This window comes from Haliotis rufescens, unplaced genomic scaffold, assembly GCF_023055435.1.
Source record: "Haliotis rufescens isolate VD_foot unplaced genomic scaffold, xgHalRufe1.0.p SCAF_105, whole genome shotgun sequence".
NCBI lineage: Eukaryota > Metazoa > Mollusca > Gastropoda > Lepetellida > Haliotidae > Haliotis > Haliotis rufescens.
Window position 1 is genome coordinate 200179 of NW_025963786.1, and position 12202 is coordinate 212380.

General features: G+C 41.3%; 2 long non-coding RNA genes across 2 annotated transcripts; one reads left to right on the forward strand and one right to left on the reverse strand.

The window, feature by feature from the left end:
- Nucleotides 1-1797: 1797 nt before the first annotated feature.
- On the reverse strand, nt 1798-2860 carry LOC125377917. Its single transcript, XR_007219869.1, has 3 exons — nt 2773-2860; nt 2334-2477; nt 1798-1872 (listed from the first exon to the last, which is right to left on the reverse strand). It is a non-coding gene; the product is annotated as an uncharacterized LOC125377917 (long non-coding RNA).
- Nucleotides 2861-3255: 395 nt separating this feature from the next.
- On the forward strand, nt 3256-4236 carry LOC125377916. Its single transcript, XR_007219868.1, has 3 exons — nt 3256-3360; nt 3511-3627; nt 4179-4236. It is a non-coding gene; the product is annotated as an uncharacterized LOC125377916 (long non-coding RNA).
- The last annotated feature ends 7966 nt before the right edge of the window (nt 4237-12202 follow it).

Here is a 12202-nt window from a genome sequence, read left to right on the forward strand (position 1 = left end):
GATGATTCAGTGAGTAGTTGCTGAATTATAGTGGTAAATTGTGCCAGTTTACGAAGGAGATAGTTTATGGTGTAGTATTTTCACTGAAATATCACGTGGTTAATGATCATCACTCAAGGGGTTATGTGTGTTTCGGGGTGGGTGGGGTGAGAGGGGCAGGTCTGGGGCTTACCTGCCATCTTGAAGCTTCTGTCACTATAGTCACAACACTCCGCTCAAAGCTACGTTCGTCGCTTTATGGCTGAAATAATGCCGATGCGACGTTAAATTTTAACTCACTGACTCACTCAAAAGCTATGTACCTAAGTCCGTCAATAGAAGTACAGAACTTAAATTTGATGTATTTGATGTTTAATTTGTATTTGTATTTGTAGAAGGAAATTGCCGTCTTCTTGCTCTTTCAAAGACCAGCAAAAGACGACAAAATTAATTAAAGCGTATTGAATTTCCAAATACACTTTGGTGTATTGATCAGTGTCAATAATCCTAGATAATTCCCTTTCAAGGTGGCCAGGTCGGTTAAGGTGACCAAATTTGCTGTGCACACCAATGATCGTGGGTTCGAATCCCGGTTTGATCTTATTATGCTTCTAACCCCAATACCTCTGCTCATGGGTTTCAGCGAAGCCATTGACCTTTAAGACCTCTTCAAGATGACACATTGTTGTATAACTGAAACACTATTCAAAGCAGCCCTTACCCAAACTCAGTCATTCACATCAAAGTAACATTTCTGTCCCAGTCCCATGTGCCGCCATTCACATATGGCCTATATAGGAGTCTTGTTTGCATCACATCCGTGCAAATGGGTACTGGTTCGAGCTCCCCTCCAACACTCACCCGACGCGCCTCGATATAACTCAAATAGTACCTCACTACCCCACTCAGTCACACACTCTTTTTCACTTCACATTTATGTCCTGAGTGAAAACCTCCTCAGTGAATATTCACCCATGTATATTTTGCATCTAGGGTAATAACTGTGTAATGTGAGTGAGTATGGTTTTATGCCGCTTTTAGCAATATTCCAGCAATATGACGACGGGGGACACCGGAAATTGGCTTCACACATTGCACCAATGTGGGTAATCGAACCTGCTTCTTCGGCGTGACGAGCGAACGCTTTAACCACTAGGCTACCCCACCGTCCCGTAATAACTATGTAATTTCATAAGGTCAACCATTGGCCAGGGTCCCTTCACCCTGTGAGGATGCAAGCATGGTTGATGGGTTTATCTGAATCCGTAATCCACGTTGATTAGGAGCCATGATCGTAATATATCCTCTCTGGGTACAAACCTTCTGCTATTTCCCTTCCATATATCTTGTAGTAGAACGTCCGCCCCGGGAAGCGAAAGGTCCGGGGTTTGATCCCCGTCGCGCCTTGCAAAAAGACGTTATCATATGGTTCTTGTTGTTACCCTGCCTATCGCTTGGCAATAAGGGGCTAAAATAAGGGCTGGTCGGCTCGGAGTATACTGTGTCTGAGTGGGGTATTCATGTTAAACTGAGGCATGGTATTTCAGTTGGGATAGCTCTATAACATTGGCATTAGTTTGGACTAGTACAAGCAGCCACACACACACAATAACACACTCACACTTCCATCAACGTCGCTATATACGTGCAATAATCTTGGACGTGGAGTTAAACCCCATTTCACCCCACCTAACCCAACAAAATGAGCTGAAAAGGCTAAGACTGACTGACATGGAGAAAAATGAAGAGAATAAGTGAAACTGTGACAGTACCTAGTTTACTCAACATGAAAACACATTGTCAGTCAAAACATGGTACGCTTAGATATGTTTTATTGAATATGTACATGTACATTGATCCGATGTATATTTAGAGTTCTTTTCGGACGAAGACCTGAAACAAACAAAAAGAAATATCTGTCAATATTGAAAAGGCAATATGAAATATGACTCCCTAAAATCCAATATAAAGATCTGCACAACTGGATGTTAATAATACAATGCCATGACTGGCATAGCGGACCTTCTTTTATACCCTCCCCATGATCAGTAATATACGTCCTAATTAAACGCCAATGTAGATATTTTTGTATTATGCTTTTAACTCTTCATGATTAATCGCGTCAAAGGCGTGTACGAAACTGTGATTGAGTGAGTGAGTGAGTATGGTTTTACGCCGCTTTTAGCAATATTCCAGCAATTTCACGGCGGGGCACACCAGAAATGGGCTTCACACATTTTACCCATGACGGGGATCGAACCTTGGTCTTCGGCGTGACGAGCGAACGCTTTAACCACTAGGCTACCCGACCGCCCCTGTGCCAAACTGTAACGATTATCTTCCAAAGTACTTACTGAGATGTACGTGTGAGGTGTTACATATGGAGTATGCACCTATAAGTCAACCATGGTGTCGATGACGACGGTGACGTCTGTGACGATGGCGACGACATCGGCGATGACGATGAGCGCCTGTCATGTCAAATGCCAACAAAGATCCTGGAAGAAAAATAACCTAATAGAAGAAATATTTTCTGAAGTAAAATTTATGTTGTTTTGTGAATGTACATTAATAACTTACAACAAAGGAGGGTTTATAACTCCACGAATCAGACAAGTATTTTGCCTTGACAAATAAATTGAAGGACCATATGAACCAGCACAATCTTCTTGGACTACTCGCCCATCAATAGTACGAAACAATGTCACTTCAAGCAGATAAGAGATCTTCAAGTTTGATCTATGGGGATTCAGATTTTAATTGTATTGTTTTCAATGTACTGGAACTACTCACCCAACAAAAGTACCACGAGCAGATACGAGATCTTCATGATGGAAAGAAAGAAGCGACTGAAGACGGACTGACTGCAGATTTGCCCCTGAAGACCCTGATAGTGTTTTGCCTACCACCTGGCCTTTTATATGCAAGTAAACTCGGAAGTTCATCAGGAAAAAAATGTATGGATGCCCTCTTGGTTGTTATCTTGGGACTACTTGCTGTTTGTTGACACTAGCAACCACGTCAATGTTCATAGACGTGTCTCCCTTCTACCAGCAGGCTAAAGGCGGCTGTTGCCGGTGTCGGTGTGATGATGTTAGAGAGTTCACGGGACGTCGTCGGGGGCACTGATGCACAGCGTGGTGGTGGTCACATGGCGAGTACATGCTCAATAAACGTGGTTATCAACATCAACAGTCGGCAGGCGTTATGAAAGCTATACACACGTATACTTCCAGGCAGTTTTGTATATATATAAAGTGTTTGTGAGGACATAGTATACCTTCACAACCTCGTCATCTTGTTCTATTAACGTTCAGGCAGCAGGATAGTTTTAGAAGTACAGGATGAAGATATCTTTCCTGATGGTACTTCTACTGCTGGGTGAGTTTAATCTGGAGTTAAATCTCGCATATTTGAAAAGACTGTAATTAACTCACTTCAATCAAACGATGCAAGCATTATTAACAGCAAAGAATGTAGCCATGAATTGTAAACTTAAGAAATCATGACTTTGTTTTCTTTATATTGAAGGTTCCCTCTTAGCATTTGACATGACAGGAGCACATCGTCACCGGAGATGTCGTCGTCATCGCCATAGGCGTCGTCGTCACCACGGATGATGATCAATGATGGATTACAGCCCTCGAGGTAGAGCACGAGAGCCATTTCTTATGCTTCGTATAATTTCTGTTACATATACCTCACTATTCTGAAATCCTAAAGGGCCATCATTTACAGAACCTTGTCCACTAGTATTAATGTATGGAAATAAATACGGATGTTCAAATCCACACAATATCGAGTTGTCACGTGGGTCCCAGTAGTTGAGACCATGTGTCTTATTGTACTTAACCTCAATGATAACCTCAATGGTAACCTCAATGATAACCCCCAGCTTGTAGAGCGATTACATGTCCAAATGTTCATCATGAATGGTTGATGATAGTTATTAGTTCAAATAAGCAGTTATCCAACGTTATAGGACGTGATGTTTAACGGTGATATTCTTACATTTGTCGATATAACTTATAGGGCGATGGAATAGCCTAATAGACAAAGCATCAGTACACCACACTGGAGATCAGAGTTCCAGCCATTTCACTGGTACAATGCATAAAGCCCATTCCCGATATCATATGGCCGGAGTTCTCTAATAAACTTCTGCGCACACACTAATGTATCCTATGTTTCTGTTTCAGAGGAATGATCTACACCAGAGCACCAACATGGAAATGAGAGAATGCTTTTAATAAATCATCTATAACAAATCCTATTGTGTGTTGATTTAACCAAGAGACTGGTAAGGTCAGGTCGATATTGAATCATGTAAAAATGAGTGAGTGAATAGAATTATATTTTAGGTATTTTATAGAACAGACAACGGCTGAAGACTTTGGGAAGCGATAACACTGACATAAGCAAGGTCACACATTGTAAGCACACGATTCCAATGCCCAAATATAAGTAAAAAAACGCTTCCACAATTGTTGGTTTTATTTGTTAGGCTTAGGACTTTTTGACCGGCCCTCGTACATTGCACCCCGTGGTAAGTCTGGGTTAGGATATGTCCCCTTCAGGCTCAGCTGATCGTTAGAGGCGGCCAAATGGATCGGGTGGTCATCTTCAGTGACTTGGTATCCCGACGGCTTGTGTTGTTGGTGACAATATCAACCACTGGATTGTCTTGACCAAACTCGGTTATTTACAGGCCGCTGTTTGATAGCTGGAATATTGTGTACAACGTAAAACAACAAACACACAAAACTAAAACCGGTTTCAAATCAATCGGATGGAATTTTGTAGGAAATTATGTTACATGGAATTTGGCTTAAGACTCTGATGATGACATGAGCAGAAAACAAAGTCGGCGATGGTGTGCCGTGGTCGATCACTTGCGACTGCAGCTGCTCCTACAGAGGCAACTTCTACAAACATTCTACACACCACGTACCCACCATCTACCCACCATATACCCACCATCTACCACAATGTATCCAATTTCAATCACCCCTTTCTGAAGCTTGATGATGATGGTAATATTTGGAGCTTTTACGATCGCTTCCGGTTGACCAGATTTCGCATTCGGCGCATACAAAGAAACAATTAAAATGAAATGATGAAACGTAAGTTTACTTGTATGGCCAAATATAACTACAGAGAAGGTGTTTAGGGGATTTAAGGACGTAATCTAATAACACAAGAGTAATGGGGGAAATCGTGAAATAGGGACCTACGATGTTTACGCTGAGGTGACGTATCTACATTGTTTTATTGTCTAGGGATGGTGTTGTGTTAGTTTTGTTAAATTCCACAATATAATTTGGATTTGATAAGGACATTGGCTTGGTGGCAGTAGTTGGATGATTCAGTGAGTAGTTGCAGAATTATAGTGGTAAATTGTGCCAGTTTACGAAGGAGATAGTTACGGTGTAGTATTTTCACTGAAATATCACGTGGTTAATGATCATCACTCAAGGGGTTATGTGTGTTTCGGGGTGGGGTGAGAGGGGCAGGTCTGGGGCTTACCTGCCATCTTGAAGCTTCTGTCACTATAGTCACAACACTCCGCTCAAAGCTACGGATATGGAGGAGGATCAATCCGTTAACAGAGGTACAGAAGTTTAATTTTATGTGGGGGCACGGGTGGCCCAGTTATCTAAGGCGCCGCGATTCGCTGTGCAGAGTTGCGTCCCTTGGGCACGCCAGAAACCTATGATTGTGGGTTCGAATCCCGGTTCGCCCCGATTATGTTTCTAGGTTTGTCAGTACCATATCCGTGCACTTGGGTTTCACCGAAGTGGTAAACGTCTGAAACCTGCATCACTTCGGGCTTTCCTCCCACATTAAGCTGACACGCCCTGATATGACTGGAATACTGTTAAAAGCGGCGTTAAACCCAACTCACTCACTCACTCACTTAATTTGATGTATTCATGCAATACTGGCGAATAATTTGTTAAATGAACAAGGTCGTGCAGAAATTATTGTGAAAGATTGACTTAAATACAATATTTCCTTATAGCGTAGCATTAATATTGACTGTTCTAATGTTGTTATTGACAGCTGGAATGCATCTAAGATTTGCATCATTTAAGAAAAGTTTGTTACAATGACAAATAAATGTACAAAGGTTTAGTATAATATCATACAGAGCTTACATTAGTTAATAATGTTTCGATTCAATCACCAGGTTAGAAGAGGCTGAGTTTAGATCTGACAACGGTAAACAATCATGTGAGTCACAAATCCGGGAAGTATGAAGATCAGATTGTTTGTTTTGGTTTGTTTGTTTGTTTGTTGTATAGCGCCGCACTCAACAATAGTCCAGCTATATGAGGGCGGTCTGTAAATAATCGAGTCTGGACCAGACAATCCAGTGATTGATATCATGAGTATCGATCCACGCAAATGGGATCGATGACATGCATCAACCAAGTCAGCGAGCCAGACCACCCGATCCCGTTGGTCGCCTTTTTACAACAAGCATACTCGCCTTTTACGGCAAGCATGGGTTGCTGAAGACCTATTCTAACCCGGATATGAACACAGATGAATGGCTTGAGAAAGTCTCGAATTATTTTGGGGTACAGGTAAGGAAATGAGATATTACATTTTTTTGGACATTCGGTCTTACGTCGGTTCCATATGTATTTATTGTCGTGACTAGGCAGTTTATATAAGAATTGGTGGTACGGGTTTTTTAAAGTTGTTGCTTTCCTAGTTAATGGAATTTTGTCAAATACGATGCATGTGGAGCTTAGTTGAACAGTCAACGGTTGTGATAACCTACATGAAGTGTGTTTTAATACGCCATCTTCATGTACAATGTACTACTGCTTCTTCTCAATGTGCCAGTTTACGCGAGCAATAAATGCTTCCGTACAATAGCCTTCTGTTACACATAGATACTGTTTTGATTATAACTGGTGTACATGTATCTAAAGAGTATCTTACTCGCGTTGTCTCCATTAGGGACTGTAAATGCACACGTATATCACAACAAAGGGTTCTAAACTTTTCTTTCTATTGACGGCACTCATAGATACTTGCGATGCAATAACTGTCACATTATTATTATTCAAACAGAGAAAAAAACAAATTAAGTATTCTCTTAACTGCAACTTTTAATATGTCACTCTTTTATCCATGTATTTGTATTTAGAGGGGGAAATTGCCGCCTTCTTGCTCTTTCAAAGACCAGCAAACGACGACAAAATTAACCAAAGCGTATTTAATTTCCAAATGCAATAAATGTATTCCAGTTATTCCTCCTTAATTTCCAAATACACTTTGGTGTGTTATTCAGTGCCAATAATCCTAGAAAATGTCCTTTCAAGGTGGCCAGGTAGGTTTAAGTGACCACATTTGCTGTGCACACCAATGATCGTGGGTTCGAATCCCGGTTCGATCTTTTTATCCGTCTAGCCCTATACCTGTGCTCATGGGTTTCAGCAAAGCCATTGACCTTTAAGACCACTACAAGGTGGCGCGCTATTGTATAACTGAAACACTGTTCAAAGCAGCCCTTACCCTAACTCAGTCATTCACATCAAAGTGACGTTTCTGTCCAAGTCCCATGTGCCGCCATTCACATATTGCCTATATAGGAGTTTTGTTTCCATCACATCCGTGCAAATGGGTACTGCTCCCCTCGAGCTCCCCTCCAACACTCACCCGAAGCGCCTCGATATAACTCAAATAGTACCTCATGATCACTACCCCACTCAGTCACACATTCTTTTTTACTTCACATTTATGTCCCAAGTGAAAACCTCCTCAGTGAATATTCACCCATGTATATTTTGCATCTAGGGTAATAACTGTGTAATGTGAGTGAGTATGGTTTTATGCCGCTTTTAGCAATATTCCAGCAATATGAAGACGGGGGACACCGGAAATGGGCTTTACACATTGCACCCATGTGGGTAATCGAACCTGCTTCTTTGGCGTGACGAGCGAACGCTTTAACCACTAGGCTACCCCACCGTCCCGTAATAACTATGTAATGTCATAAGGTCAACCTCACCCTGTGAGGATGCATGCATGGTTGATTGGTTTATATGAATCCGAAATCCACGTTGATTAGGAGCCTTGATCGTGATATATCCTCTCTGGGTACAAACCTTCCGTTATTTCCCTTCCACATATCTAGTGGTAGAACGTCCGCCCGGGAAGCGAAAGGTCCGGGGTTCGATCCCCGTCGCGCCTTGCCAAAAGACGTTAACATATGGTTCTTGCTGTTACCCTGCCTATCGCTCGGCAATAAGGGGCTAAAATAAGGGCTGGTCGGCTCGGAGTATACTGTGTCTGAGTGGGGTATTCATGTTAAACTGAGGCATGGTATTTCAGTTTGGATAGCTCTATAACATTGGCATTAGTTCGGACTAGTAGAAACAGCCACACACACACAATAACACACTCACACTTCCATCAACGTCGCTATATACGTGCAATAATCTTCGACGTGACGTTAAACCCCATTTCACCCCACCTCACCCTACAAAATGAGCTGAAATGGCTAAGACTGACTGACATGCAGAAAAATGAAGAGAATAAGTGAAACTGTGACAGTACCTAGTTTACTCAACATGAAAACACATTGTCAGTCAAAACATGGTACGCTTAGATGTGTTTTATTGAATATGTACATGTACATAGATCCGAAGTATATTTAGAGTTCTTTTCGGACGAAGACCTGAAACAAACAAAAAGAAATATCTGTCAATATTGAAAAGGCAATATGAAGTATGACTCCCTAATATCCAATATAAAGATCTGCACAACTGGAAGTAAATAATACAATGCCATGACTGGCATAGCGGACCTTCTTTTATACCCTCTCCATGATCAGTAATATACGTCCTAATTAAACGCCAATGTAGATATTTTGTATTATGCTTTTAACTCTTCATGATTAATCGCGTCGAAGGCATGTACGAAACTGTGAGTGATTGAGTGAGTATGGTTTTACGCCGCTTTTAGCAATATTCCAGCAATTTCACGGCGGGGCACACCAGAAATGGGCTTCACACATTTTACCCATGTTGGGATTCGAACCTTGGTCTTCGGCGTGACGAGCGAACGCTTTAACCACTAGGCTACCCGACCGCCCCTGTACAAACTGTAACGATTATCTTCCAAAGTACTTACTGACATGTACGTGTGAGGTGTTACATATGGAGTATGCACCAAATAGTCAACCATGGTGTCGATGACGACGGTGACGTCTGTGACGATGGCGACGACATCGGCGATGACGATGAGCGCCTGTCATGTCAAATGCCAGCAAAGATCCTGGAAGAAAAATAACCCAATAAAAGAAATATTTTCTGAAGTAAAATTTATGTTGTTTTGTGAATGTACATTAATTACTTACAACAAATGAGGGTTTATAACTCCACGAATCAGAGATGTATTTTGCCTTGACAATTAAATTGAAGGACCAGATGAACCAGCACAATCTTCTTGGATTACTCGCCCATTAAAAATACGAAACAATGTCACTTCAAGAAGATAAGAGATCTTCAAGTTTGATGTATTGGGATTCAAATTTTAATTTTATTGTTTTTAATGTACTGGAACTACTCACCCAACAAAAGTACCACGAGCAGATACGAGATCTTCATGATGGAAAGAAAGAAGCGTCCAGGTTTGACTGAAGACGGAGTGACTGCAGACTTGCCCCTGAAGACCCTGATGGTGTTTTGCCTACCTACTGGTCTTTTATATGCAAGTAAACTCGGAAGTTCATCAGGAAAAAGATGTATGGATGCACTCTTGGTTGTTATCTTGGGACTACTTGCTGTTTGTTGACACTAGCAACCACATCAATGTTCACAGACGTGTCTCCCCTCTACCAGCAAATAAAGGCGGCTGTTACCGGTGTCGGTGTGATGATGTAGAGAGTTCATGGAACGCCGTCGGGGGCACTGATGCACAGCGTGGTGGTGGTCACATGGAGAGTACATGCTCAATAAACGTGGTTGTCAACATCAGCAGTCGACAGGCGTTATGAAAGCTATACACACGTATACTTCCAGGCAGTTTTCTATATATATATAAAGTGTTTGTGATGACATAGTATACCTTTAACAACCTCGTCATCTTGTTCTATTAACGTTCAGGCAGCAGGCTTATTTTAGAAGTACAGGATGAAGATATCTTTCCTGATGGTACTTCTACTGCTGGGTGAGTTTAATCTGGAGTTAAATCTCGCATATTTGAAAAGACTATAATTAACTCACTTCAATCAAACGGTGCAAGCATTATTAACAGCAAAGAATGTAGCAATGACTTGTAAACTTAAGAAATCATGACTTTGTTTTCTTTATATTGAAGGTTCCCTCTTAGCATTTGACATGACAGGAGCACATCGTCACCGGAGATGTCGTCGTCATCGCCATAGGCGTCGTCGTCACCACGGATGAAGATCAATGATGGATTACAGCCCTCGAGGTAGAGCATCAGAGGCATTTCTTATGCTTCGTATAATTTCTGTGACATATACCTCACTATTCTGAAATCCTAAAGGGCAATCATTTGCAGCACCTTGTCCACTACTATTTATGTATGAAATAAATACGGATGTTCAAATCCACACAATATCGAGTTGTCACGTGGGTCCCAGTAGTTGACACCATGTGTCTTATTGTACTTAACCTTATTGATAACCTCCAGCTTGTAGGGCGATTACATGTCCAAATGTTCATCATGAATGGTTGATGATAGTTATTAGTTCAAATAAGGAGTTATCCAATGTTATAGGACGTGATGTTTAACGGTGATGTTCTTACATTTGTCCATGTAACTTATAGGGCGGTGGGGTAGCCTAATAGTCAAAGCATCAGTACACCACACTGGAGATCAGAGTTCGAGCCATTTCACTGGTACAATGCATAAAGCCCATTCCCGGTATCATATGGCCGGAGGTCTCTAATAAACTTCTGCGCACACACTAATGTATCCTATGTTTCTGTTTCAGAGGAATGATCTACACCAGAGCACCAACATGGAAATGAGAGAATGCTTTTAATAAATCATCTATAACAAATCCTATTGTGTGTTGATTTAACCAAGAGGCTGGTAAGGTCAGGTCGATATTGAATCATGTAAAAATGAGTGAGTGAATAGAGTTATATTCTAGGTATTTCATAGAACAGACAACGGCTGAAGACTTGAGGCAGCGATATCACTGACATAAGCAAGGTCACACATTGTAAGCACACGATTTCAATGCCCAAATATAAGTAAAAAAACGCTTCCACAATTGTTGGTTTTATTTGTTAGGCTTAGAACTTTTTGACCGGCCCTCGTACATTGCACCCCGTGGCAAGTCTGGGTTAGGATATATCCCCATCAGGCCATGCTGATCGTAAGAGACGGCCAAATGGATCGGGTGGTCATCTTCAGTGACTTGGTACCCCGACGGCTTGTGTTGTTGGTGACAATATCAACCATTGGATTCTCTTGATCAAACTCGGTTATTTACAGGCCGCTGTTTGATAGCTGGAATATTGTGTACAACGTAAAACAACAAACAAACAAAACTGAAACCGGTTTCAAATCAGTCGGATGAGAAACTGTAGGAAATTATGTCACATGGAATTTGGCTTAAGACTCTGATGATGACATGAGCAGAAAACAAATTCGGGGTTCGGGTGCCGTGGTCGATCTCTTGCGACTGCAGCTGCTCCTTCAGAGGCAACTTCTACACACATTCTACGGACCATCTACTAACCATCTACCATAATCTATCCAATTTCAATCACCCCTTTCTGAAGCTTGATGATGATGGTAATATTTGGAGAGTTTACGATCGCTTCCGGTGGAACAGATTTCGCATTCGGCGCATACCAAGAAACATATAAATGAAATGATAAAACGTAAGTTCACTTGTATGGACAAATATAACTACAGAGAAGGTGTTTATGGGAGTAAAGGATGTAAACATATAACACAAGAGTAATGGGGGAAATCGTGAAATAGGAACCTACGACGTTTACGCTGAGGTGACGTATCTGCATTGTTTTATTGTCTGGTGATGGTGTTGTGTTAATTTTGTTAAATCCTACCATATATTTTTGATTTGATAAGGAAATTGGCTTGGTGGCAGTAGTTGGATGATTCAGTGAGTAGTTGCTGAATTATAGTGGTAAATTGTGCCAGTTTACGAAGGAGATAGTTACGGTGTAGTATTTTCACTGAAATATCACGTGGTTAATGA